The sequence below is a fragment of the Carassius gibelio genome, chromosome B9 (genome assembly GCF_023724105.1).
Source record: "Carassius gibelio isolate Cgi1373 ecotype wild population from Czech Republic chromosome B9, carGib1.2-hapl.c, whole genome shotgun sequence".
Lineage (NCBI taxonomy): Eukaryota > Metazoa > Chordata > Actinopteri > Cypriniformes > Cyprinidae > Carassius > Carassius gibelio.
Genome location: NC_068404.1, coordinates 31,754,291 through 31,782,026, shown reverse-complemented (window position 1 = coordinate 31,782,026; position 27,736 = coordinate 31,754,291). Strand labels below are relative to the sequence as shown.

The 27,736-nt window shown below is 35.2% G+C and overlaps 1 protein-coding gene and 2 long non-coding RNA genes across 3 annotated transcripts in view; 1 reads left to right on the top strand and 2 right to left on the bottom strand.

Moving 5' to 3' along the window:
- Positions 1-27,736, top strand: part of LOC127964884 (NACHT, LRR and PYD domains-containing protein 12-like) — a 1,383,583-nt gene that overhangs the window by 252,255 nt on the left and 1,103,592 nt on the right. The gene's annotated exons all lie outside the window — the stretch shown is intronic.
- The window catches only part of LOC127964964 (uncharacterized), a 528,628-nt gene that overhangs the window by 238,149 nt on the left and 262,743 nt on the right, over positions 1-27,736 (bottom strand). The gene's annotated exons all lie outside the window — the stretch shown is intronic.
- On the bottom strand, positions 12,374-16,027 carry LOC127964961 (uncharacterized). The gene is made up of 5 exons (XR_008155189.1): positions 15,773-16,027; positions 14,467-14,896; positions 14,179-14,284; positions 13,592-13,855; positions 12,374-13,407 (listed from the first exon to the last, which is right to left on the bottom strand). It is a non-coding gene; the product is annotated as an uncharacterized LOC127964961 (long non-coding RNA).

The following is a 27,736-nucleotide window of genomic DNA, read 5'->3' as shown; positions in this document are numbered from 1 at the left end:
AGTTGCTTTCTTATGTTGAACATAAAAAAAGATAATTTGAAGAATGCTGGTAATGGCTGGTAAAAGTTAAAGTTTTTACAAGGTTTCTGAGCAGAAGATCATTAAATGTTTTCTCTGTCCATGTTACCAAAACTCATGTGTCATTTAAAAAGCATGTTTGAAAGCATGTCAATTAATTTCTTTGCATTCATCTAGATGCAATGTAATTAATAGTTTGGCTATACTAGATATTTTATATGTTCAGTAAATATATAATTTTACAACCCTAATTTGCAAACCAGATAAACTAATCAGATTTAAAATGTATAATTAATTTTATATATATATATATATATATATATTGTGACGAGTCAGCTGCCTCCTCCCTGATTGTCACCGGCACCCCGTCCTAAATCGCCGCCCTTCACCAGGCTCCCGACTGGAGTGGGTGTGTGAGAGGAGGGGCGCTGGACGAGTCAGGGCTGGCGGCGTGTGATGGGGCACACCTGAAGGAAGTGGAGCCTCATTACCGCCGCTGTTTAAAAGCCCAACGCGCCTCTCCTCAGGAGACCGGTCTCTTCCCCGTGCATGCACACTGGTGTCCTCGTGGGTCCAGCAAGGGTGCGTTGAGGGACTCCCGCGCCACCAAGACGTGAGCTGCCGGACCCGCGATCCGGATGGGAACCGCACCCGTATACACGGCCGACGGGCCAGGATGCCGGGCCGTCCATCCCCTACCAGCGCCGCGGCCAACGAGAGAGACGCGGCCGTTAGGAGAAGCCGCCGCCCCTCGCGCCCCGGACCAAGGAGGGGAGCGCGTGCGGCCGCCGGACTCCGCCCCTTGCCTGGACCCTTCCTTGATGAACACTGCCCGACCTACACAAATCCCGCAGCACGACGAGGACACCAGATTCCCTGTTATTTTGGACACTTTCTCCCTTTGGCCACTTTTATTCCCTTTGTTTTATGATTTCTGTTAATAAAAGCCTCTCCGAGGCCTGACGCCACGCCCACTGTGTCTGTCTTGTGCTCCTCCCGTGACTATATATATATATATATATATATATATATATATATATATATATATATATATATATAAATATAATTGAACGACAGCACTTTGAATTAAATGTAGTCTACCCACGGCAGACAACTGCAAACAAAAGTGGAACACACCAGTCCTCCCTCACATAAACTGACAATAAACTTTATTTATCTGAATCCAAGGAGAAACAATTGATATCCTTAACACAGATAAAATGATACCCTTCACATTTTCTCTTAAATGTTTATCATTAAAATAAAAGCGTAACAGTAATTGTGAAGAAAATACTTCAGAGTGGAAGTAAGCAATGCCATAGAAACCATTTAAATTTAAAATAAATAAATTGTAGTGTTCAGCTGTATACCAAAGTTTCTACAAGTACCAGTAACCATCTTTTCAATATATTTTTTTGCCAAGCATCTCCTACTGACAGCAAAACTGTGAAAAATATAAAGTTATGTGAAGCATCTAATCATAACATGAAATCATACTCTGACCCACTGTTGTGAATATTAAGGTGAGGTCCTTGCTCAAACCCAGCCCTACTGAACCAATGATGAAACAGGTGTGTATATATATATATATATATATATATATATATATATAAAAACATGTAGACTCAATTCAGTACAATATAACTTTATTGGTCCCCACATAAGTCCTGTATAAAGGAGAACACATTGATGGTGCCAACAAACAACAATAATAAATAAAAATGGGGTGAATGAAAATAACAAAAAGATCACAATTTTCTTCTTTCGTGTGAAGTGTGGTCATTACAATAAATTTGCAGCATATGTATGTATTGTGTGTGTGTGTTTGTATGGATGGGTTGGGGGCCGTCAACACAGTAAAAACAACTCAAACAAGTAACAAGATACATCTTCAGGGTGTTAGCATGGTGTCTTGACACTGGCAGTGAACGCACATGTTCTTTTTAAAGCCACATGCTGTGTGTTACCATGATTGGCACACTGTGCACTGAGACCATGAATGCCACTTCTTTCTTGCATTCTTCTTCTTATCATAAAAATGGACGCAGCAGACACAGCACAAATTGCCTCCATCTACCAAAGAAAAAACACAAATATTTTGAAAGTCAAGCCAGTTAGTTTAAATCATACTCATCACTATATTTAAAGCAACATCTCAAAGGCAGCTTGTTCATTTTTAACTGTTGCCAAAGGAATATGTGGGTATTGTACATCAATTGATCTCAGATCTTTAGGAAAACTCGTTTCAGAAATGGATGTAAATCAAACCTGAAACAGAGGGGTAACTATATTTTAATTTAACAAATCTCATGACCACTTTTTTCTTCAGCTGCTTCAAGTTTGATATGGTGGTATGAGTCTTTGACAATTTCTTCAATGTGAGAATATTTGATGTTGATAGCCTTGTAAACAAAAATCAGCTGGAATATTTTTTTGTAACGAACTCATTTGAAATTATGATAAAAACTAGAGATAAACAATCCAGTTGTCTAACACAATGTTCTGCACACACCACAATTGCTGTTGATCATCCTTCCATCTAATACTTTAAGAATACCACTAATGCTTAGCAAATGAATCCTGTTTCCAAACATCTAACTTCAGCTTCTTAAGGTGCATTTTAATTCGGGCATCCCTCACCTCAGGGTTTAGGTCCGGTGCCTGCCCATGTGCCCTCAGTGCTGCTGCCTCTTGAATGTATTTCTGCTTTGCATCTTCCCCCAATGTGGCGCACCTGCCCTTAATATCATTCATTGTGCCTGAAGAAAAAATAGATGCACAGAAAACTTAACGCATTAGTCAGCATCTCCTTTTAAAGTAAATTCATACAACGACAATCAGTACTTGGGTTGTGAAAACCATTTATCTGTAACAACTCTGTAAAAACAAGATAACGTGTAAAGTAGATGCCCTGATGATTCTTTTCAATACACTCAGCATTCTTAAACTGATGAATGCAATTTGTGTGAGTGAAGTACTTCCCAAATACGATCATGAAAATCTGTTTCATGACGCTTCATGTATATATATATAGATAGATAGATAGATAGATAGATCAATTATATAAATATATACACAGCTAGCAAGCTTTAGAGAGAGTGAGAGAGAAAGAGAGAGACAGACAGATAGACACAGACAGCTATATATATATATATATATATATATATATATATATATATATATATATATATATATATATATATATATATATATAGATAGATAGATAGATTATATAAATATATACACAGCTAGCTAGCTAGTATAGAGAGAAAGAGAGAGACAGACAGACAGACAGACAGACAGATAGATAGATAGATAGATAGATAGATAGATAGATAGATAGATAGATAGATAGATCCAAACCCACAGAACTTTATTTTACACTCTAGTCAAGATCCCAAAGGTTTCCAAACAGCCGTAAAATACGTCTAGTGTTTAATATTTCTCTCAAGTCGATATGGGTTATATTAGTCCTATGATCTGGCTTCAGTGAGGCGTTATCGAGCATACACAATAGCCTGTAAGAGTGTAAAAAGTCATTTTGACAGTTTAACTAGAAACTAAATTCCCCCATTAGCTTCAGACGTAAATACACACTCATATTAGCAACGTTAATGCTCACATAAAGCATCCAACGTTAACATAACAACACGCTAATAACGTAATATTGTCTAGCGATAACGTTTGCAGATACATCGCAATACGGTTATCTCATGTCAACAATCATGACACGCAATATGAGTGTATGTATAGTTTTCCATTACAGTTTAAATGCTCAGTTTTATAATTTTAATAGTTTTACCTGAAAATATTAAGCAGGAAATATCGCAACGTTCCCGCATTCGTCCAGTAGACTTCCGATTACAGGTGAGCAGGAATTCTGGGATTGGATCTGGAGTCTTCTCTTGTATATTTGTGGGTGATCAACCATTTGGATGGATGATCACGGCCTTCTGAGCCTACTAGTAGTTACAGGAGGCCCCTCCTGGCCCATTTCTATGGGCTGATAACTGCTGATAACGCCCCATTCAATCGAGTGATAACGTTCGAATCGGGTGCTGAGAGAGAGGGCTAGCATTTGCCATCTAGTCATAGCCAATACATAGCCAACACTTAAATAGCCTGTGCATAAAGTAGCATTTCATCTTTTATAAAATGCGATTTTGGCCAAATGCATTTTACCACAGGAAAAACTGAGCGCTCCGTCTATAAAACTAGTTTGTAACCTGTAGATGAAAATGTAGTGTGATGCCGGCAGCGGCAGGCACCGTCGCCGTTTTAATGACAGACAAAAACAAATTCACATTTGCACACATTCGCTGGTCGAAAACTATATATTGATAATATAACATATAGTTAGTTTTTAACATCGGAAAATCATAACAGGTGCGCCCCTGCGCTGTTTCGTACTGGAACTTACACAAAGCGACGATTGATCCTCGTCACCTAGATAACATATATTTCGAAGAACTTTCTTCTTTGATTTATGATTGCTGATACACTTCATTTATTAACATTTAGGCTAATCATGTTATGGTATACTCTCCGCTCGTCCTCAAATGTATAAAATGTAGTAAAACATGGTTTTACTACAGTAATGTAGTAGTAAGTAAAATAAAATTACAGAAGATCACTGTGAAATCTTTATATTTTATCATGCAGAATGTAATTCATGATTCATTCCAAGGCTTCATTTATTTGATCCAAAATACAGCAAAAACAGTAATATTGTGTAATATTTTTACAATTTTAAATAGCTGTTTTCTATTTGAATATATTTTAAAATTTAATTTATTTTTGTGATCAAAGCTGAATTTTCAGCATCATTACTCCAGTTCAGTACTCTTCAGTGTCACGTGATCCTTCAGAAATGCTTTTCACTGCAACTGTACTTTTCACACTATTTTTATTTATTTTTTCATTGCTGGCTTATTTTAGGGAAAGTGTAGTGAATAAGAGACCAACATCCCTGGTCAACCACAGTATTAAATGTTTGCCAGGTAGGCGGATACATGTTGGATATGTTATAGTAACTAACGGTATGGCTATATAATCTGGAATTGAGTTGGACAAAATTACTTAAATTATATAAAAAAAAGTTTGTCAAAAATACTTGACTCATTGCTCACCTTCCCCTCTTCTCAATGTCATTCATAATCATGTTAACCAAATAATACAAATAAGCTTATAAAACCAAACAGAATAGCTAAAAAAGAGAATATATATAATTGATATAAAAAAGGGAGGGGGTGCCCTTTTTCAGTTTCAGCACATGCCCCTCAAAAGGTCTGTGCACGGCCCTGTGAAGCTGACAATGAAGTAAATGTATAATAATTAGCAAAGATGATTAATTTAGCGCTGTAAACGCGCGTCAGACGCGCGTGAGGACCAAACACAGCAGAATGGTAGGAAACTTCACTCCTCTTATTATTTCTCTTTTACTATAGCGATTTATTTTTAGATACGTGGTCTGAGTCTTTCATAGAGTTGTTTTATAAACGCAGTAACTTTGAAATCAGCTCTGAAAGTTCCTGTCAGTTTTTAAAAACTAATTATGATTTAATAACATGTTAAATGAATTTGGTAAGAACGGTATTCTGTTTTATTTACATAGAGGTTATTAATATAGGCTGAAATATAGTGTTTTTTATAGTGTAAAGGTGATATTATGGTGCATTGCTCGTTAAAAGTTAGGCTGTTAATATAATATAGAGAAAGATCGTTCTAAATTATTTTTACTATATTATTCAAATCGAAACCATTATTTTATATATTTTATTTTAAAAGGTTTGAATTATTACTGATTTTTGACTGTAGCATCACTACCAATAGCCGCGTGTCGACATGTATAATAATTAGCACAGATGATTAATTTAGCGCTGTAAAGGCGCGTGTGAGGGGCGGAGACGCGCCGCGGAGCTTCAGACCCGCCTGAGGACTAAACAGCAGAACGGTAGGAAACTTCACTCCTCTTATTATTTCTCTTTTACTATAGCGATTTATTTTTAGATACGTGGTCTGAGTCTTTCATAGATTTGTAGAGTTATTAGAGAAATAGAGTTATTTTTTACATTCTTTGGTCGAAGTTTTCAGATCGGGACTTCGGAGCCTGTTCCCGACTCGGTTGATTTAGATCGGCACTTCGGAGCATGTTCGCGACTCGGTTGATTTAGATTGGCACTTCGGAGCATGTTCGCGACTCGGTTGATTCAGATCGGCACTTCGGAGCATGTTCGCGTCTCGGTTGATTCAGATCGACACTTCGGAGTCTGTTCGCTACTCGGTTGATTCAGATCGGCACTTCGGAGCATGTTCGCGACTCGGTTGATTCAGATCGGCACTTCGGAGCATGTTCGCGACTCCGTTGATTCAGATTGAGACTCCGGGGACTGTTTGTGATTTGTTTTTTTTTTTTAATTCAGATCTGTCCTTCGAAGCAAGAAGTGTTTGTCAAACAGTTCATTAGTGATAACTGAATATTTGGGCCTGAGGCTTTTTTTTTCTAAGCTGTCGATTTGATTTTTAAATGATTTCACTGACAGGAAGTTGCATGTGTTGTGTTTTATGAACTGTGGACGGATTTATCAACTGAGAAATAAAGTTGAACAGAAATGATCATGAACTCTTAAAGATGATGATGAAAAGAAAAGGTAATATTGCATATAAAATTATATCCAAGTATGAACTAACTTGCGCAATACTTTAAATATTCTTACTCTACCCTAAATCCACCCGATTCGAACGTTATCACTCGATTGAATGGGGCGTTATCAGCAGTTATCAGCCCATAGAAATGGGCCAGGAGGGGCCTCCTGTAACTACTAGTAGGCTCAGAAGGCCGTGATCATCCATCCAAATGGTTGATCACCCACAAATATACAAGAGAAGACTCCAGATCCAATCCCAGAATTCCTGCTCACCTGTAATCGGAAGTCTACTGGACGAATGCGGGAACGTTGCGATATTTCCTGCTTAATATTTTCAGGTAAAACTATTAAAATTATAAAACTGAGCATTTAAACTGTAATGGAAAACTATACATACACTCATATTGCGTGTCATGATTGTTGACATGAGATAACCGTATTGCGATGTATCTGCAAACGTTATCGCTAGACAATATTACGTTATTAGCGTGTTGTTATGTTAACGTTGGATGCTTTATGTGAGCATTAACGTTGCTAATATGAGTGTGTATTTACGTCTGAAGCTAATGGGGGAATTTAGTTTCTAGTTAAACTGTCAAAATGACTTTTTACACTCTTACAGGCTATTGTGTATGCTCGATAACTCCTCACTGAAGCCAGATCATAGGACTAATATAACCCATATCGACTTGAGAGAAATATTAAACACTAGACGTATTTTACGGCTGTTTGGAAACCTTTGGGATCTTGACTAGAGTGTAAAATAAAGTTCTGTGGGTTTGGATCTATCTATCTATCTATCTATCTATCTATCTATCTATCTATCTATCTATCTATCTATCTATCTATCTATCTATCTGTCTGTCTGTCTGTCTGTCTGTCTCTCTCTTTCTCTCTATACTAGCTAGCTAGCTGTGTATATATTTATATAATCTATCTATCTATCTATCTATATATATATATATATATATATATATATATATATATATATATATATATATATATATATATATATAGCTGTCTGTGTCTATCTGTCTGTCTCTCTCTTTCTCTCTCACTCTCTCTAAAGCTTGCTAGCTGTGTATATATTTATATAATTGATCTATCTATCTATCTATCTATCTATATATATATACATGAAGCGTCATGAAACAGATTTTCATGATCGTATTTGGGAAGTACTTCACTCACACAAATTGCATTCATCAGTTTAAGAATGCTGAGTGTATTGAAAAGAATCATCAGGGCATCTACTTTACACGTTATCTTGTTTTTACAGAGTTGTTACAGATAAATGGTTTTCACAACCCAAGTACTGATTGTCGTTGTATGAATTTACTTTAAAAGGAGATGCTGACTAATGCGTTAAGTTTTCTGTGCATCTATTTTTTCTTCAGGCACAATGAATGATATTAAGGGCAGGTGCGCCACATTGGGGGAAGATGCAAAGCAGAAATACATTCAAGAGGCAGCAGCACTGAGGGCACATGGGCAGGCACCGGACCTAAACCCTGAGGTGAGGGATGCCCGAATTAAAATGCACCTTAAGAAGCTGAAGTTAGATGTTTGGAAACAGGATTCATTTGCTAAGCATTAGTGGTATTCTTAAAGTATTAGATGGAAGGATGATCAACAGCAATTGTGGTGTGTGCAGAACATTGTGTTAGACAACTGGATTGTTTATCTCTAGTTTTTATCATAATTTCAAATGAGTTCGTTACAAAAAAAATATTCCAGCTGATTTTTGTTTACAAGGCTATCAACATCAAATATTCTCACATTGAAGAAATTGTCAAAGACTCATACCACCATATCAAACTTGAAGCAGCTGAAGAAAAAAGTGGTCATGAGATTTGTTAAATTAAAATATAGTTACCCCTCTGTTTCAGGTTTGATTTACATCCATTTCTGAAACGAGTTTTCCTAAAGATCTGAGATCAATTGATGTACAATACCCACATATTCCTTTGGCAACAGTTAAAAATGAACAAGCTGCCTTTGAGATGTTGCTTTAAATATAGTGATGAGTATGATTTAAACTAACTGGCTTGACTTTCAAAATATTTGTGTTTTTTCTTTGGTAGATGGAGGCAATTTGTGCTGTGTCTGCTGCGTCCATTTTTATGATAAGAAGAAGAATGCAAGAAAGAAGTGGCATTCATGGTCTCAGTGCACAGTGTGCCAATCATGGTAACACACAGCATGTGGCTTTAAAAAGAACATGTGTGTTCACTGCCAGTGTCAAGACACCATGCTAACACCCTGAAGATGTATCTTGTTACTTGTTTGAGTTGTTTTTACTGTGTTGACGGCCCCCAACCCATCCATACAAACACACACACACAATACATACATATGCTGCAAATTTATTGTAATGACCACACTTCACACGAAAGAAGAAAATTGTGATCTTTTTGTTATTTTCATTCACCCCATTTTTATTTATTATTGTTGTTTGTTGGCACCATCAATGTGTTCTCCTTTATACAGGACTTATGTGGGGACCAATAAAGTTATATTGTACTGAATTGAGTCTACATGTTTTTATATATATATATATATATATATATATATATATATATATACACACCTGTTTCATCATTGGTTCAGTAGGGCTGGGTTTGAGCAAGGACCTCACCTTAATATTCACAACAGTGGGTCAGAGTATGATTTCATGTTATGATTAGATGCTTCACATAACTTTATATTTTTCACAGTTTTGCTGTCAGTAGGAGATGCTTGGCAAAAAAATATATTGAAAAGATGGTTACTGGTACTTGTAGAAACTTTGGTATACAGCTGAACACTACAATTTATTTATTTTAAATTTAAATGGTTTCTATGGCATTGCTTACTTCCACTCTGAAGTATTTTCTTCACAATTACTGTTACGCTTTTATTTTAATGATAAACATTTAAGAGAAAATGTGAAGGGTATCATTTTATCTGTGTTAAGGATATCAATTGTTTCTCCTTGGATTCAGATAAATAAAGTTTATTGTCAGTTTATGTGAGGGAGGACTGGTGTGTTCCACTTTTGTTTGCAGTTGTCTGCCGTGGGTAGACTACATTTAATTCAAAGTGCTGTCGTTCAATTATATTTATATATATATATATATATATATATATATATATATATATAGTCACGGGAGGAGCACAAGACAGACACAGTGGGCGTGGCGTCAGGCCTCGGAGAGGCTTTTATTAACAGAAATCATAAAACAAAGGGAATAAAAGTGGCCAAAGGGAGAAAGTGTCCAAAATAACAGGGAATCTGGTGTCCTCGTCGTGCTGCGGGATTTGTGTAGGTCGGGCAGTGTTCATCAAGGAAGGGTCCAGGCAAGGGGCGGAGTCCGGCGGCCGCACGCGCTCCCCTCCTTGGTCCGGGGCGCGAGGGGCGGCGGCTTCTCCTAACGGCCGCGTCTCTCTCGTTGGCCGCGGCGCTGGTAGGGGATGGACGGCCCGGCATCCTGGCCCGTCGGCCGTGTATACGGGTGCGGTTCCCATCCGGATCGCGGGTCCGGCAGCTCACGTCTTGGTGGCGCGGGAGTCCCTCAACGCACCCTTGCTGGACCCACGAGGACACCAGTGTGCATGCACGGGGAAGAGACCGGTCTCCTGAGGAGAGGCGCGTTGGGCTTTTAAACAGCGGCGGTAATGAGGCTCCACTTCCTTCAGGTGTGCCCCATCACACGCCGCCAGCCCTGACTCGTCCAGCGCCCCTCCTCTCACACACCCACTCCAGTCGGGAGCCTGGTGAAGGGCGGCGATTTAGGACGGGGTGCCGGTGACAATCAGGGAGGAGGCAGCTGACTCGTCACAATATATATATATATATATATATATATAAAATTAATTATACATTTTAAATCTGATTAGTTTATCTGGTTTGCAAATTAGGGTTGTAAAATTATATATTTACTGAACATATAAAATATCTAGTATAGCCAAACTATTAATTACATTGCATCTAGATGAATGCAAAGAAATTAATTGACATGCTTTCAAACATGCTTTTTAAATGACACATGAGTTTTGGTAACATGGACAGAGAAAACATTTAATGATCTTCTGCTCAGAAACCTTGTAAAAACTTTAACTTTTACCAGCCATTACCAGCATTCTTCAAATTATCTTTTTTTATGTTCAACATAAGAAAGCAACTCATACAGGTTTGGAATGACATGAGGGTGAGTAAATGATGACAGAATTTTCATTTTTGGGGGAACCATCCCATAATTAGATTTGCCACATGGGAACCAAACAGAAATGCAAAATGAGTCTCTCTGTGTGTGTGTGTGTGTGTGTGCGGACAGGGTATTTGTCATGTTGTGGGTTCATAAATCTGTTTACAAAGTCAGAAACAAACAAACAAGCAAATAGCTTCTTTTTATATAGGCTATGGCTATTGAGCCTTTAAATAGCTCTCTGAAACTACACCCGAGATGGCTTGTGCATGTGAAATGAGAAAATTAAAACTTTGTCGTAGAGCTAAACCATATACATTGTTAGAAAGGTCTTGACCCAGAGAGTAACATATGTAAGTATGAAGATTCTACATAGCTCCTGTTTTGAAATACTGACATTTGAAACATCACCTTGGTGCATATTTGAAGGCTTATAATAAAGCAATAAAAAGGGCTACACACATGGGACTAACTGTTATAGAGAGCTCTTGTCCTCATTTATGATGTAAATATAGTCAACAGCTCTGGATATTGTCAAATCGGGTTAAAAGTAATTTGAACCCATTTAAAATTTAGACATTTAAAATCTGTTTACATAGATATGTTTACAATCCGCCTAAACTCCACACTGTACTCTCAACTCACTATTTGCAATATCCAATTCTAAGAAATACACGATTTTTTTAAAAACTACAATTCCCTATAGCTACTCAGTGCAGCTTGATACAAATCAAGCACTGCAGTTGTAGTATCTGGTTTGCAAATTAGGGTTGGAAATTAGGGTTGTAAAAAGATATATCTACTGAATATATCAAATATCTAGTACAACCAATCTATTAATTACGCTGCATCTAGATGATTTACGTTAAGAAAATCTAAATATATTTGTTTATTTAAGACTTTTTAGCCGAAATGTAGAACGCGCAAACCCCGCCCACAACACAATGCACTTCCGTAACCTTCTGCTACCAAAAATTTATTTCTCTGAATCGAAGGAGAAATGTGCAAAAGTTATATTAACATATCTTATTGAGTTATCTGTTTGTTGTTGTTTTTTCGTGGACAAATGTTGAATTCATCATTTAAAAAAAAAAGTGTCTTGTGAATAAAATACTTTTGGACGGAAGTACGTTATGCAAGCCACGTGGTTTCAGCGATAGCAGCGTAACAACCATGCAACGAACAACGAACAAACTAAATGTAATATACATTAAATGAAAGAAGAAAGTGAAAATAAAACGAAAACAGCCAATGGGAAGAAGAGAAAAAATGTGTTAAATTACATAGGCTTGGATCTGGAGAATTTCAAGCCAATAACAGTTATGTAGGAACATACTGAATGTGGCACACTGTCACATATACGGATTATGACTGTAAATTCATTGTATGTCATTTTTTAAGTAAATTACTTTTCATTGACTTTAAATGTGCTGTGAATAAGTGCAGAGCACCATGGCTGTAACTCATAGAGTCAATACACCTCTATGTTCCCTTTTATTTTATGTTTTTACAAACTCATAGTTGCTTCAGAGGATTCAAGATCCAATAATTTATTTTCATTTCAACTCAGTCGAAGGGGATTTTGATGGTGAGCTCATAAAAAACAAAACACCTCCCACACATTTGTACATTACAGTAAATAACATATTACATTATGGTAAACACATTTTTTTTTTTTTTTTAGATTAGATTAGATTCAACTTTATTGTCATTATGCAGAGTACAAGTACAGAGCTAATGAAATGCAGTTAGCATCTAACAAGAAGTGCAAGAATAAAGTGTTTTATATGCACAAAAGTGCAGAGTAAGTAAAGCTATGATATACAGAATGTACAGTGGAGTTGCTATATACAATATTGATCAGAGTATATACCGAATATAAATATGAATGCAATGTAGGGATTGTATGTACATTATGAACAGAGCAATGAAGGATTATATAAACATTATGAACAGCAGGAACGTGAGAACAGTGGTAATAAATGCAGTTGGATGAGTGTGCAAAAATATTGTTGAACAATGTATTCTATGCAAAATAACAGTAGTGCAATATTTTTTATATAAATATTTTACTGTGCTTGTACAGTAACAATTATAGACAGTTTATTTTTTAATTTTGTACTCATACAGACAGACTAGTGGTGTATATGTATGCTTAAATACAGTGCCTAAGCTTAAATAGATCAGACCTAGTAAAACAACATGTCTGCACAAGTAACGCAGTAAAGTAATTATATTATATTATATTATAATACCTTGAATGAGAGCAGCTTACTGCAGTCCTAAATATTTAAGGAAAACATAGATTTATGAGAGGAATAGTGATCTTTTTTCACAAGTTTAATTAATATTTCATGGACTCGAATGAAATTCTGCAACAATGATTAACCTCGAGGCTTTGAGCTGTCAAGATGTGATAGCAGGTATTCCTCTACATCCTTTTCATCAACAAACACGCGGGTTCCGTGTAATGGATCAACCGCACTTGTCCCAGAGCTTTGATTCCTCACAAGGCCAAAGTTGGCATCCAATGTGACAATCATTTCTCCATCCGCCTGGAAAACAAACACTTACAGTAACACTGGTTTTGTACCCGCACCAGGTTTATACATTTATACTATTACTATTCTATTACAATACTACATAAACAAATTAACTTTTAAGTTTGATATTAATTCAGATTTTATTTCTATGCCATTAATTTAATCAAACAAGAACCACGCTGGAATTATAACCAACCTTTGGACATGCTGGGCATATGGTGCCATCATTTAATTGTGGGCAAATATCAACCAAACTTCTTTGTCGGAAGTGGTGATGCCTAAAATGGGATATGGGGTGTTGCGAAAAACCCTAAACAGAAACCTGACACTCCAGTGCCAGAGAAACAGAAAGCTCTAGCAGAGGGATGGAGAAGGCTGTCTGGTCAGAGCCCATACCTCAACAGAGTACAGGTTTCTGGTTCACACGCACACATGGTGACTGTAACGGTGCAGAGCCGTCCTGCCAAATATAAAGAGGAAAATAACATACAAACATAACCTAGTAGTACTATAGAGACTACCATATCAGTATAAATTAAATTAAATGTATGCATTTAGCAGACGCTTTTATCCAAAGCGACTTACGGTGGATTCAGGCTATACATTTTTACCTATCATGATAGTATATAAACTATAACTATCATGACTTTTTTTTTTTATTGCATCACAAATTTGATTAATTCCTTAAAGGAAATCATTACTCCACATGTAATAGGATTGAATTCCTTAACCTGTCATTAAAATTAAATACATTAAGATTTTGTATCAGGTAAAATGACAAACCTGTGCTGACAATGATCTTCATGTCCTTTGTGTACACAGCATGGGTGCCATGGGCTTCAGGTAAATATAGGAATAACCCCAGGGAGGATGGCTCATAGTAAACATTCTGTAAGAAAGATGGATAGCTCTAATGTTTTTAAAACAACAAACTTGTGACACTAACAGTTGATACTGCATAGTGCTAAAACAATTCGAAGTATCGAATGAATCTGTTGACATTACTGTGAGTTTGCTGTCTGTATGCAAGTATAGCAATAGCAATGTAGGACTGTATGCTACTGTTCTTACATTCCACTTTTCAGGAAGATGCAGTAAATTTCTGTGAATCCTCTTCAGGCAAACCTCACAGAACACTGCAGTGGAGCTGCACTCAATGCACCTATAATCAGCATGTTCTCAGCAGACAGCACACTGGGTAGTGATCGGTGCTGAACATTCAAACGACACCTTAAGCATCTCATCCTTGACTGCATCCCAGGCATGAAGCTCTCTCTTCTTTGCCTTACTGTATGCACTCTCAGAACAGCTCGGTGTCACATCATCAGGTTCAGCAGGTTGAGATGTAATAGAAGGGTCTGAAGGGTGGGTCTGTTTGTAGCTGGGATGGGGAAGACCTTGACTGAGGTAAGAAAACTTGCAGGGCCCACCATAGACCTCCTCACCAACTTAATTTTAACGTTCCTGAAACGTGTGGTCATCTTAAGTGCTTTTCCCATATCTGAAATCAAAATATTTGACAATTATTACATAAAGCAAAGTGCAACCCGTACCGTACTTCTTATCACAGCCTAAAAGACAGTGGTGCGATAGTTAGATAGATCCAGCTAGCTAGATAACTAGATATATAGATTGCAAGATAGATAGATAGATAGATAGATAGATAGATAGATAGATAGATAGATAGATAGATAGATAGATAGATAAATAGACATCGAGCTAGATCTATATCTAAAGATAGATTATATAAATAGATACACAGCTAGCTAGCTATATATATAAACTGCTCAAAAAAATAAAGGGAACACTTGTGGGTTATATTGTGTTGTTAAGTATTCCCTTTATATTTTTGAGAAGGTATATAGATAGAAAGACAGATCCAAAGCTTCCTGATATAGGATCAAATCCAGCCAAGCTTTGTTCAAACCCACAGAACTTTATTTTACACTCTAGTCAAGATCCCAAAGGTTTCCAAACAGCCGTAAAATACGTCTTGTGTTTAATATTTCCCTCAAGTCAATATGGGTTACATTAAGCCTATGATCTGGCTTCAGTGAGGCGTTATCGAGCATTCACAATATGCAATAAGCCTGTAAGAGTGTACATTTTTTTTTAAATGTTTACAGTTTAACTTTGCTTTTAACTAGAAACTAAATTCTCCCATTAGCTTCAGACGTAAATACAGCAACGTTAATGCTCACATAAAGCATACAACGTTAACGTAACGACAGGCTAATAACGTAATATGGCCTAACGTTAGCGATAACGTTTCACTATACGGTTATCTCATGTCAACAATAATGACACGCAATACGAGTGTATGTATTGTTTTCCATTACAGTTTAAAAGCTCATTTTTATAATTTGAATAGTCTTACCTGAAAATATTAAGCAGGAAATATCGCAACGCTGCCGCTTTAGTCCAGTAGACTTCCGATTACAGGTGAGCAGGAATTCTGGGATTGGATCTGGAGTCTTCTCTTGTATATTTGTTGGTGATCAACCATTTGGATGGATGATCACGGCCTTCTGAGCCTACTAGTAGGCACAGGAGGCCCCTCATGGCCCATTTCTATGGGCTGATAACCGCTGATAACGCCCCATTCAATCGAGTGATAACGTTCGAATCGGGTGATTCAGATCGGCACTTCGGAGCATGTTCGCGACTCGGTTGATTAAGATCGGCACTTCGGAGCATGTTCGCGACTCGGTTGGTTCAGATGGGCACTTCGGAGCATGTTCGCGTCTCTGTTGATTCAGATCGACACTTCGGAGCATTTTCGCGACTCCGTTGATTCAGATTGAGACTCCGGGGACTGTTTGTGATTTTTTTTTTTTTTAATTCACATCTGTACTTCGAAGCAAGAAGTGTTTGTCAAACAGTTCATTAGTGATAACTGAATATTTGGGCCTGAGGCTTTTTTTTCTAACCTGTCGATTTGATTTTTAAATTATTTCAATGACAGGAAGTTGCATGTGTTGTGTTTTATGAATTGTGGATGGATTTATCAACTGAGAAATAAATTTGAACAGAAATGATCATGAACTCTTAAAGATGATGATGAAAAGAAAAGGTAATATTGCATATAAAATTATATCCAAGTATGAACTAACTTGCGCAATACTTTAAATATTCTTACTCTACCCTAAATCAGTGAAAATGTTTGGCTCAGTTTACAGAAAGTGTACGTCACACATCCTTTCATTATTATGCAACATAGTTTTCTCCTCAGATGAGTATTTAACATCTTTATTCTTGTGGGGATTAGTGTGTAAATGCTATACACAAACACACACACACACCGGTCAGAGTTTGGGATCAGATTGATTTTTTATGTGTTGTTGTTGTTGTTGTTGTTGTTGTTTTTACAGGAGTTTACTCATCAAAACTGCATTTATTTGATCAAAAATACAGGAAAAAAGTGAAATATTATTATGAAGTAAAACAACTTTTTTATTTTAATATACATTAAAATCTATTTTATTTCTGTGATTGTCAGCATCATTCCTCCAGTGTTCAGTGTCACATGATCTTCACAAATCAGAATAATATGATGATTTATTACCAGAGTTGTGCTGCGGAAACTGTGATACTTCTTTCAGGATTCTTTGATGAAAGAAATGTTAAAAAGAAAAGCATTTATTTCAAACAGAAGTCTTTTCTAACAATAAACAATAGAGTTCAAAAATTTGTAACTCTTTTAGGATGTATTAAATTGATAAGAAGTGAAATCAAAGATTAATATTGTTAGAAGAGATTTATATTTTTAATAAACGCTGTTCTTAAAAAAAAAAGTATACATTGAAGAATCCGGAAAAAAGTATCGCAGATTCCAAAATAATATTTGGCATCACAACTATTAATAATTCTAATAATAAATCATCATATTAGACTGATTTCTGAAGATCATGTGACACTGAAGACTGGAGGAATGATGCTGAAAATACAGCTGCACATCACAGTAATAAATTATATTTTAAAGGATATTAAAATATAAACCATTATTTTATATATTTTATTTTGATAATTTTGAATTATTACTGAAATACAACCTTTTTTTGTATCAAACAGTTCATTGAACAATAATAAATGAATAACCTGAAGCCGACAATGAAGTAAATGTATAATAATTAGCAAATATGATTAATTTAGTGCTGTAAACGCGCCTGTTATGGGGCGGAGACGCGCCGCTGAGAGTCAGAAGCACGTGAGGACCAAACACAGCAGAACGGTAGGAAACTTCACTCCTCTTATTATTTCTCTTTTACTATAGCGATTTATTTTTAGATATGTGGTCTGAGTCTTTCATAGAGTTGTAGAGTTATTAGAGAAATAGAGTTATTTTTTACATTCTTTGGTCGAAGTTTTAAGATCGGGACTTCGGAGCCTGTTCGCGACTCGGTTGATTCAGATCGGCACTTCGGAGCATGTTCGCGACTCGGTTGATTAAGATCGGCACTTCGGAGCATGTTCGCGACTCGATTGATTCAGATGGGCACTTCGGAGCATGTTCGCGTCTGGGTGATTCAGATCGACACTTCGGAGCATTTTCGCGACTCCGTTGATTCAGATCGGCACTTCGGAGCATGTTCGCGACTCCGTTGATTCAGATTGAGACTCCGGGGACTGTTTGTGATTTTTTTTTTTTTTTTTTTTTTTAATTCACATCTGTACTTCGAAGCAAGAAGTGTTTGTCAAATAGTTCATTAGTGATAACTGAATATTTGGGCCTGAGGCTTTTTTTTCTAACCTGTCGATTTGATTTTTAAATTATTTCAATGACAGGAAGTTGCATGTGTTGTGTTTTATGAATTGTGGATGGATTTATCAACTGAGAAATAAATTTGAACAGAAATGATCATGAACTCTTAAAGATGATGATGAAAAGAACAGGTAATATTGTATATAAAATTATATCCAAGTATGAACTAACTTGCGCAATACTTTAAATATTCTTACTCTACCCTAAATCAGTGAAAATGTTTGGCTCAGTTTACAGAAAGTGTACGTCACACATCCTTTCATTATTATGCAACATAGTTTTCTCCTCAGATGAGTATTTAACATCTTTATTCTTGTGGGGATTAGTGTGTAAGTGCTATACACAAACAAACACAAACACACACACACACACACCGGTCAGAGTTTGGGATCAGATTGATTTTTTATGTGTTGTTGTTGTTGGAGTTTACTCGTCAAAACTGCATTTATTTGAACAAAAATACAGGAAAAAAGTGAAATATTATTATGAAGTAAAACAACTTTTTTATTTTAATATACATTAAAATCTATTTTATTTCTGTGATTGTCAGCATCATTCCTCCAGTCTTCAGTGTCACATGATCTTCACAAATCAGAATAATATGATGATTTATTATCAGAGTTGTGCTGCTGAAACTGTGATACTTCTTTCAGGATTCTTTGATGAATGAAATGTTAAAAAGAAGAGCATTTATTTAAAATAGAAGTCTTTTCTAACAATAAACAATATAGTTCAAAAGTTTATAACTCTTTTAGGATGTATTAAATTGATAAGAAGTGAAATCAAAGATTAATATTGTTAGAAGAGATTTATATTTTGAATAAACGCTGTTCTTTTAAAAAAATATATATACATTGAAGAATCCGGAAAAAAGTATCGCAGATTCCAAAATAATATTTGGCATCACAACTATTAATAATTCTAATAATAAATCATCATATTAAACTGATTTCTGAAGATCATGTGACACTGAGGACTGGAGGAATGATGCTGAAAATACAGCTGCACATCACAGTAATAAATTATATTTTAAAGGATATTAAAATATAAACCATTATTTTATATATTTTATTTTGATAATTTTGAATTATTACTGAAATACAACCTTTTTTTGTATCAAACAGTTCATTGAACAATAATAAATGAATTACCTGAAGCCGACAATGAAGTAAATGTATAATAATTAGCAAATATGATTAATTTAGTGCTGTAAACGCGCGTGTGATGGGGCGGAGACGCGCCGCTGAGAGTCAGAAGCGCGTGAGGACCAAACACAGCAGAACGGTAGGAAACTTCACTCCTCTTATTATTTCTCTTTTACTATAGCGATTTATTTTTAGATACGTGGTCTGAGTCTTTCATAGAGTTGTAGAGTTATTAGAGAAATAGAGTTATTTTTTACATTCGTTGGTCGAAGTTTTAAGATCGGGACTTCGGAGCCTGTTCGCGACTCGGTTGATTCAGATCGGCACTTCGGAGCATGTTCGCGACTCGGTTGATTAAGATCGGCACTTCTGAGCATGTTCGCGACTCGGTTGATTCAGATGGGCACTTCGGAGCATGTTCGCGTCTGGTTGATTCAGATCGACACTTCGGAGCATTTTCGCGACTCGGTTGATTCAGATCGGCACTTCGGAGCATGTTCGCGACTCCGTTGATTCAGATTGAGACTCCGGGGACTGTTTGTGAATTTTTTTTTTTTTTTTTTTTTTTTTTTAATTCACATCTGTACTTTGAAGCAAGAAGTGTTTGTCAAACAGTTCATTAGTGATAACTGAATATTTGGGCCTGAGGCTTTTTTTTCTAACCTGTCGATTTGATTTTTAAATTATTTCAATGACAGGAAAGTTGCATGTGTTGTGTTTTATGAATTGTGGATGGATTTATCAACTGAGAAATACATTTGAACAGAAATGATCATGAACTCTTAAAGATGATGATGAAAAGAAAAGGTAATATTGCATATAAAATTATATCCAAGTATGAACTAACTTGTGCAATACTTTAAATATTCTTACTCTACCCTAAATCAGTGAAAATGTTTGGCTCAGTTTGCAGAAAGTGTACGTCACACATCCTTTCATTATTATGCAACATAGTTTTCTCCTCAGATGAGTATTTAACATCTTTATTCTTGTGGGGATTAGTGTGTAAGTGCTATACACAAACACACACACACACACACACACACCGGTCAGAGTTTGGGATCAGATTGATTTTTTATGTGTTGTTGTTGTTGTTGTTGGAGATTACTCGTCAAAACTGCATTTATTTGATCAAAAATACAGGAAAAAAGTGAAATATTATTATGAAGTAAAACAACTTTTTTATTTTAATATACATTAAAATCTATTTTATTTCTGTGATTGTCAGCATCATTCCTCCAGTCTTCAGTGTCACATGATCTTCACAAATCAGAATAATATGATGATTTATTATCAGAGTTGTGCTGCTGAAACTGTGATACTTCTTTCAGGATTCTTTGATGAATGAAATGTTAAAAAGAAGAGCATTTATTTAAAATAGAAGTCTTTTCTAACAATAAACAATATAGTTCAAAAGTTTATAACTCTTTTAGGATGTATTAAATTGATAAGAAGTGAAATCAAAGATTAATATTGTTAGAAGATATTTATATTTTGAATAAACGCTGTTCTTTAAAAAAATATATATACATTGAAGAATCCGGAAAAAAGTATCGCAGATTCCAAAATAATATTTGGCATCACAACTATTAATAATTCTAATAATAAATCATCATATTAGACTGATTTCTGAAGATCATGTGACACTGAAGACTGGAGGAATGATGCTGAAAATACAGCTGCACATCACAGTAATGAATTATATTTTAAAGGATATTAAAATATAAACCATTATTTTATATATTTTATTTGGATAATTTTGAATTATTACTGAAATACAACCTTTTTTTTGTATCAAACAGTTCAATGAACAATAATAATGGAATTACCTGACGCTGACAATGGAGTAAATGTATAATAATTAGCAAAGATTATTAATTTAGCGCTGTAAACGCGCGTGTGATGGGGTGGAGACGCGCCGTGGAGCGTCAGACGCGCGTGAGGACCAAACACAGCAGAACGGTAGGAAACTTCACTCCTCTTATTATTTCTCTTTTACTATAGCGATTTATTTTTAGATACGTGGTCTGAGTCTTTCATATAGTTGTAGAGTTATTAGAGAAATAGAGTTATTTTTTACATTCTTTGGTCGAAGTTTTCAGATCGGGACTTCGGAGCCTGTTCGCGACTCGGTTGATTCAGATCGGCACTTCGGAGCATGTTCGCGACTCGGTTGGTTCAGATGGGCACTTCGGAGCATGTTCGCGTCTCTGTTGATTCAGATCGACACTTCGGAGCATTTTCGCGACTCCGTTGATTCAGATTGAGACTCCGGGGACTGTTTGTGATTTTTTTTTTTTTTAATTCACATCTGTACTTCGAAGCAAGAAGTGTTTGTCAAACAGTTCATTAGTGATAACTGAATATTTGGGCCTGATGCTTTTTTTTCTAACCTGTCGATTTGATTTTTAAATTATTTCAATGACAGGAAGTTGCATGTGTTGTGTTTTATGAATTGTGGATGGATTTATCAACTGAGAAATAAATTTGAACAGAAATGATCATGAACTCTTAAAGATGATGATGAAAAGAAAAGGTAATATTGCATATAAAATTATATCCAAGTATGAACTAACTTGCGCAATACTTTAAATATTCTTACTCTACCCTAAATCAGTGAAAATGTTTGGCTCAGTTTACAGAAAGTGTACGTCACACATCCTTTCATTATTATGCAACATAGTTTTCTCCTCAGATGAGTATTTAACATCTTTATTCTTGTGGGGATTAGTGTGTAAGTGCTATACACAAACACACACACACACCGGTCAGAGTTTGGGATCAGATTGATTTTTTATGTGTTGTTGTTGTTGTTTTTACAGGATTTTACTCATCAAAACTGCATTTATTTGATCAAAAATACAGGAAAAAAGTGAAATATTATTATGAAGTAAAACAACTTTTTTATTTTAATATACATTAAAATCTATTTTATTTCTGTGATTGTCAGCATCATTCCTCCAGTGTTCAGTGTCACATGATCTTCACAAATCAGAATAATATGATGATTTATTACCAGAGTTGTGCTGCGGAAACTGTGATACTTCTTTCAGGATTCTTTGATGAAAGAAATGTTAAAAAGAAAAGCATTTATTTAAAACAGAAGTCTTTTCTAACAATAAACAATAGAGTTCAAAAATTTGTAACTCTTTTAGGATGTATTAAATTGATAAGAAGTGAAATCAAAGATTAATATTGTTAGAAGAGATTTATATTTTTAATAAACGCTGTTCTTAAAAAAAAAAGTATACATTGAAGAATCCGGAAAAAAGTATCGCAGATTCCAAAATAATATTTGGCATCACAACTATTAATAATTCTAATAATAAATCATCATATTAGACTGATTTCTGAAGATCATGTGACACTGAAGACTGGAGGAATGATGCTGAAAATACAGCTGCACATCACAGTAATAAATTATATTTTAAAGGATATTAAAATATAAACCATTATTTTATATATTTTATTTTGATAATTTTGAATTATTACTGAAATACAACCTTTTTTTTGTATCAAACAGTTCATTGAACAATAATAAATGAATAACCTGAAGCCGACAATGAAGTAAATGTATAATAATTAGCAAATATGATTAATTTAGTGCTGTAAACGCGCCTGTTATGGGGCGGAGACGCGCCGCTGAGAGTCAGAAGCACGTGAGGACCAAACACAGCAGAACGGTAGGAAACTTCACTCCTCTTATTATTTCTCTTTTACTATAGCGATTTATTTTTAGATATGTGGTCTGAGTCTTTCATAGAGTTGTAGAGTTATTAGAGAAATAGAGTTATTTTTTACATTCTTTGGTCGAAGTTTTAAGATCGGGACTTCGGAGCCTGTTCGCGACTCGGTTGATTCAGATCGGCACTTCGGAGCATGTTCGCGACTCGGTTGATTAAGATCGGCACTTCGGAGCATGTTCGCGACTCGGTTGATTCAGATGGGCACTTCGGAGCATATTCGCGTCTGGTTGATTCAGATCGACACTTCGGAGCATTTTCGCGACTCCGTTGATTCAGATCGGCACTTCGGAGCATGTTCGCGACTCTGTTGATTCAGATTGAGACTCCGGGGACTGTTTGTGATTTTTTTTTTTTTTTTTTAATTCACATCTGTACTTCGAAGCAAGAAGTGTTTGTCAAACAGTTCATTAGTGATAACTGAATATTTGGGCCTGAGGCTTTTTTTTCTAACCTGTCGATTTGATTTTTAAATTATTTCAATGACAGGAAGTTGCATGTGTTGTGTTTTATGAATTGTGGATGGATTTATCAACTGAGAAATAAATTTGAACAGAAATGATCATGAACTCTTAAAGATGATGATGAAAAGAACAGGTAATATTGTATATAAAATTATATCCAAGTATGAACTAACTTGCGCAATACTTTAAATATTCTTACTCTACCCTAAATCAGTGAAAATGTTTGGCTCAGTTTACAGAAAGTGTACGTCACTCATCCTTTCATTATTATGCAACATAGTTTTCTCCTCAGATGAGTATTTAACATCTTTATTCTTGTGGGGATTAGTGTGTAAGTGCTATACACAAACAAACACACACACACACACACCTGTCAGAGTTTGGGATCAGATTGATTTTTTATGTGTTGTTGTTGTTGGAGTTTACTCGTCAAAACTGCATTTATTTGAACAAAAATACAGGAAAAAAGTGAAATATTATTATGAAGTAAAACAACTTTTTTATTTTAATATACATTAAAATCTATTTTATTTCTGTGATTGTCAGCATCATTCCTCCAGTCTTCAGTGTCACATGATCTTCACAAATCAGAATGATATGATGATTTATTATCAGAGTTGTGCTGCTGAAACTGTGATACTTCTTTCAGGATTCTTTGATGAATGAAATGTTAAAAAGAAGAGCATTTATTTAAAATAGAAGTCTTTTCTAACAATAAACAATATAGTTCAAAAGTTTATAACTCTTTTAGGATGTATTAAATTGATAAGAAGTGAAATCAAAGATTAATATTGTTAGAAGAGATTTATATTTTGAATAAACGCTGTTCTTTTAAAAAATATATATACATTGAAGAATCCGGAAAAAAGTATCGCAGATTCCAAAATAATATTTGGCATCACAACTATTAATAATTCTAATAATAAATCATCATATTAAACTGATTTCTGAAGATCATGTGACACTGAAGACTGGAGGAATGATGCTGAAAATACAGCTGCACATCACAGTAATAAATTATATTTTAAAGGATATTAAAATATAAACCATTATTTTATATATTTTATTTTGATAATTTTGATTACTGAAATACAACCTTTTTTTGTATCAAACAGTTCATTGAACAATAATAAATGAATTACCTGAAGCCGACAATGAAGTAAATGTATAATAATTAGCAAATATGATTAATTTAGTGCTGTAAACGCGCGTGTGATGGGGCGGAGACGCGCCGCTGAGAGTCAGAAGCGCGTGAGGACCAAACACAGCAGAACGGTAGGAAACTTCACTCCTCTTATTATTTCTCTTTTACTATAGCGATTTATTTTTAGATACGTGGTCTGAGTCTTTCATAGAGTTGTAGAGTTATTAGAGAAATAGAGTTATTTTTTACATTCGTTGGTCGAAGTTTTAAGATCGGGACTTCGGAGCCTGTTCGCGACTCGGTTGATTCAGATCGGCACTTCGGAGCATGTTCGCGACTCGGTTGATTAAGATCGGCACTTCTGAGCATGTTCGCGACTCGGTTGATTCAGATCGGCACTTCGGATCATGTTCGCGTCTGGTTGATTCAGATCGACACTTCAGAGCATTTTCGCGACTCGGTTGATTCAGATCGGCACTTCGGAGCATGTTCGCGACTCCGTTGATTCAGATTGAGACTCCGGGGACTGTTTGTGAATTTTTTATTTTTTATTTTTATTTTTTTATTCACATCTGTACTTCGAAGCAAGAAGTGTTTGTCAAACAGTTCATTAGTGATAACTGAATATTTGGGCCTGAGGCTTTTTTTTCTAACCTGTCGATTTGATTTTTAAATTATTTCAATGACAGGAAGTTGCATGTGTTGTGTTTTATGAATTGTGGATGGATTTATCAACTGAGAAATAAATTTGAACAGAAATGATCATGAACTCTTAAAGATGATGATGAAAAGAAAAGGTAATATTGCATATAAAATTATATCCAAGTATGAACTAACTTGTGCAATACTTTAAATATTCTTACTCTAACCTAAATCAGTGAAAATGTTTGGCTCAGTTTACAGAAAGTGTACGTCACACACCCTTTCATTATTATGCAACATAGTTTTCTCCTCAGATGAGTATTTAACATCTTTATTCATTTATTTGATCAAAAATACAGGAAAAAAGTGAAATATTATTATGAAGTAAAACAACTTTTTTATTTTAATATACATTAAAATCTATTTTATTTCTGTGATTGTCAGCATCATTCCTCCAGTCTTCAGTGTCACATGATCTTCCCAAATCAGAATGATATGATGATTTATTATCAGAGTTGTGCTGCTGAAACTGTGATACTTCTTTCAGGATTCTTTGATGAATGAAATGTTAAAAAGAAGAGCATTTATTTGAAAATAGAAGTCTTTTCTAACAATAAACAATATAGTTCAAAAGTTTATAACTCTTTTAGGATGTATTAAATTGATAAGAAGTGAAATCAAAGATTAATATTGTTAGAAGAGATTTATATTTTGAATAAACGCTGTTCTTTAAAAAAATATATATACATCGAAGAATCCGGAAAAAAGTATCGCAGATTCCAAAATAATATTTGGCATCACAACTATTAATAATTCTAATAATAAATCATCATATTAGACTGATTTCTGAAGATCATGTGACACTGAAGACTGGAGGAATGATGCTGAAAATACAGCTGCACATCACAGAAATAAATTATATTTTAAAGGATATTAAAATATAAACCATTATTTTATATATTTTATTTTGATAATTTTGAATTATTACTGAAATACAACCTTTTTTGTATCAAACAGTTCATTGAACAATAATAAATGAATTACCTGAAGCTGACAATGAAGTAAATGTATAATAATTAGCAAAGATGATTAATTTAGCGCTGTAAACGCGCGTGTGAGGGGCGGAGACGCGGCGCGGAGCGTCAGACGCGCGTGAGGACCAAACACAGCAGAACGGTAGGAAACTTCACTCCTCTTATTATTTCTCTTTTACTATAGCGATTTATTTTTAGATACGTGGTCTGAGTCTTTCATAGAGTTGTTTTATAAACGCAGTAACTTTGAAATCAGCTCTGAAAGTTCCTGTCAGTGTTTAAAAACTAATTATGATTTAATAACATGTTAAATGAATTTGGTAAGAACGGTATTCTGTTTTATTTACATAGAGGTTATTAATATAGGCTGAAATATAGTGTTTTTTATAGTGTAAATTTGATATTATGGTGCATTGCTCGTTAAAAGTTAGGCTGTTAATATAATATAGAGAAAGATCGTTCTAAATTATTTTTACTATATTATTCAAATCGAAACCATTATTTTATATATTTTATTTTAAAAGGTTTGAATTATTACTGATTTTTGACTGTAGCATCACTACCAATAGCCGCGTGTCGACATGTATAATAATTAGCACAGATGATTAATTTAGAGCTGTAAACGCGCGTGTGAGGGGCGGAGACGCGGCGCGGAGCGTCAGACGCGCGTGAGGACCAAACACAGCAGAACGGTAGGAAACTTCACTCCTCTTATTATTTCTCTTTTACTATAGCGATTTATTTTTAGATACGTGGTCTGAGTCTTTCATAGAGTTGTTTTATAAACGCAGTAACTTTGAAATCAGCTCTGAAAGTTCCTGTCAGTGTTTAAAAACTAATTATGATTTAATAACATGTTAAATGAATTTGGTAAGAACGGTATTCTGTTTTATTTACATAGAGGTTATTAATATAGGCTGAAATATAGTGTTTTTTATAGTGTAAAGGTGATATTATGGTGCTTTGCTCGTTAAAAGTTAGGCTGTTAATATAATATAGAGAAAGATCGTTCTAAATTATTTTTACTATATTATTCAAATCGAAATCATTATTTTATATATTTTATTTTAAAAGGTTTGAATTATTACTGATTTTTGACTGTAGCATCACTACCAATAGCCGCGTGTCGACATAATAATTAGCACAGATGATTAATTTAGCGCTGTAAACGCGCGTGTGAGGGGCGGAGACGCGCCGCGGAGCGTCAGACGCGCGTGAGGACCAAACACAGCAGAACGGTATGGAAACTTCACTCCTCTTATTATTTCTCTTTTACTATAGCGATTTATTTTTAGATACGTGATCTGAGTCTTTCATTGAGTTGTTTTATAAACGCAGTAACTTTGAAATCAGCTCTGAAAGTTCCTGTCAGTGTTTAAAAACTAATTATGATTTAATAACATGTTG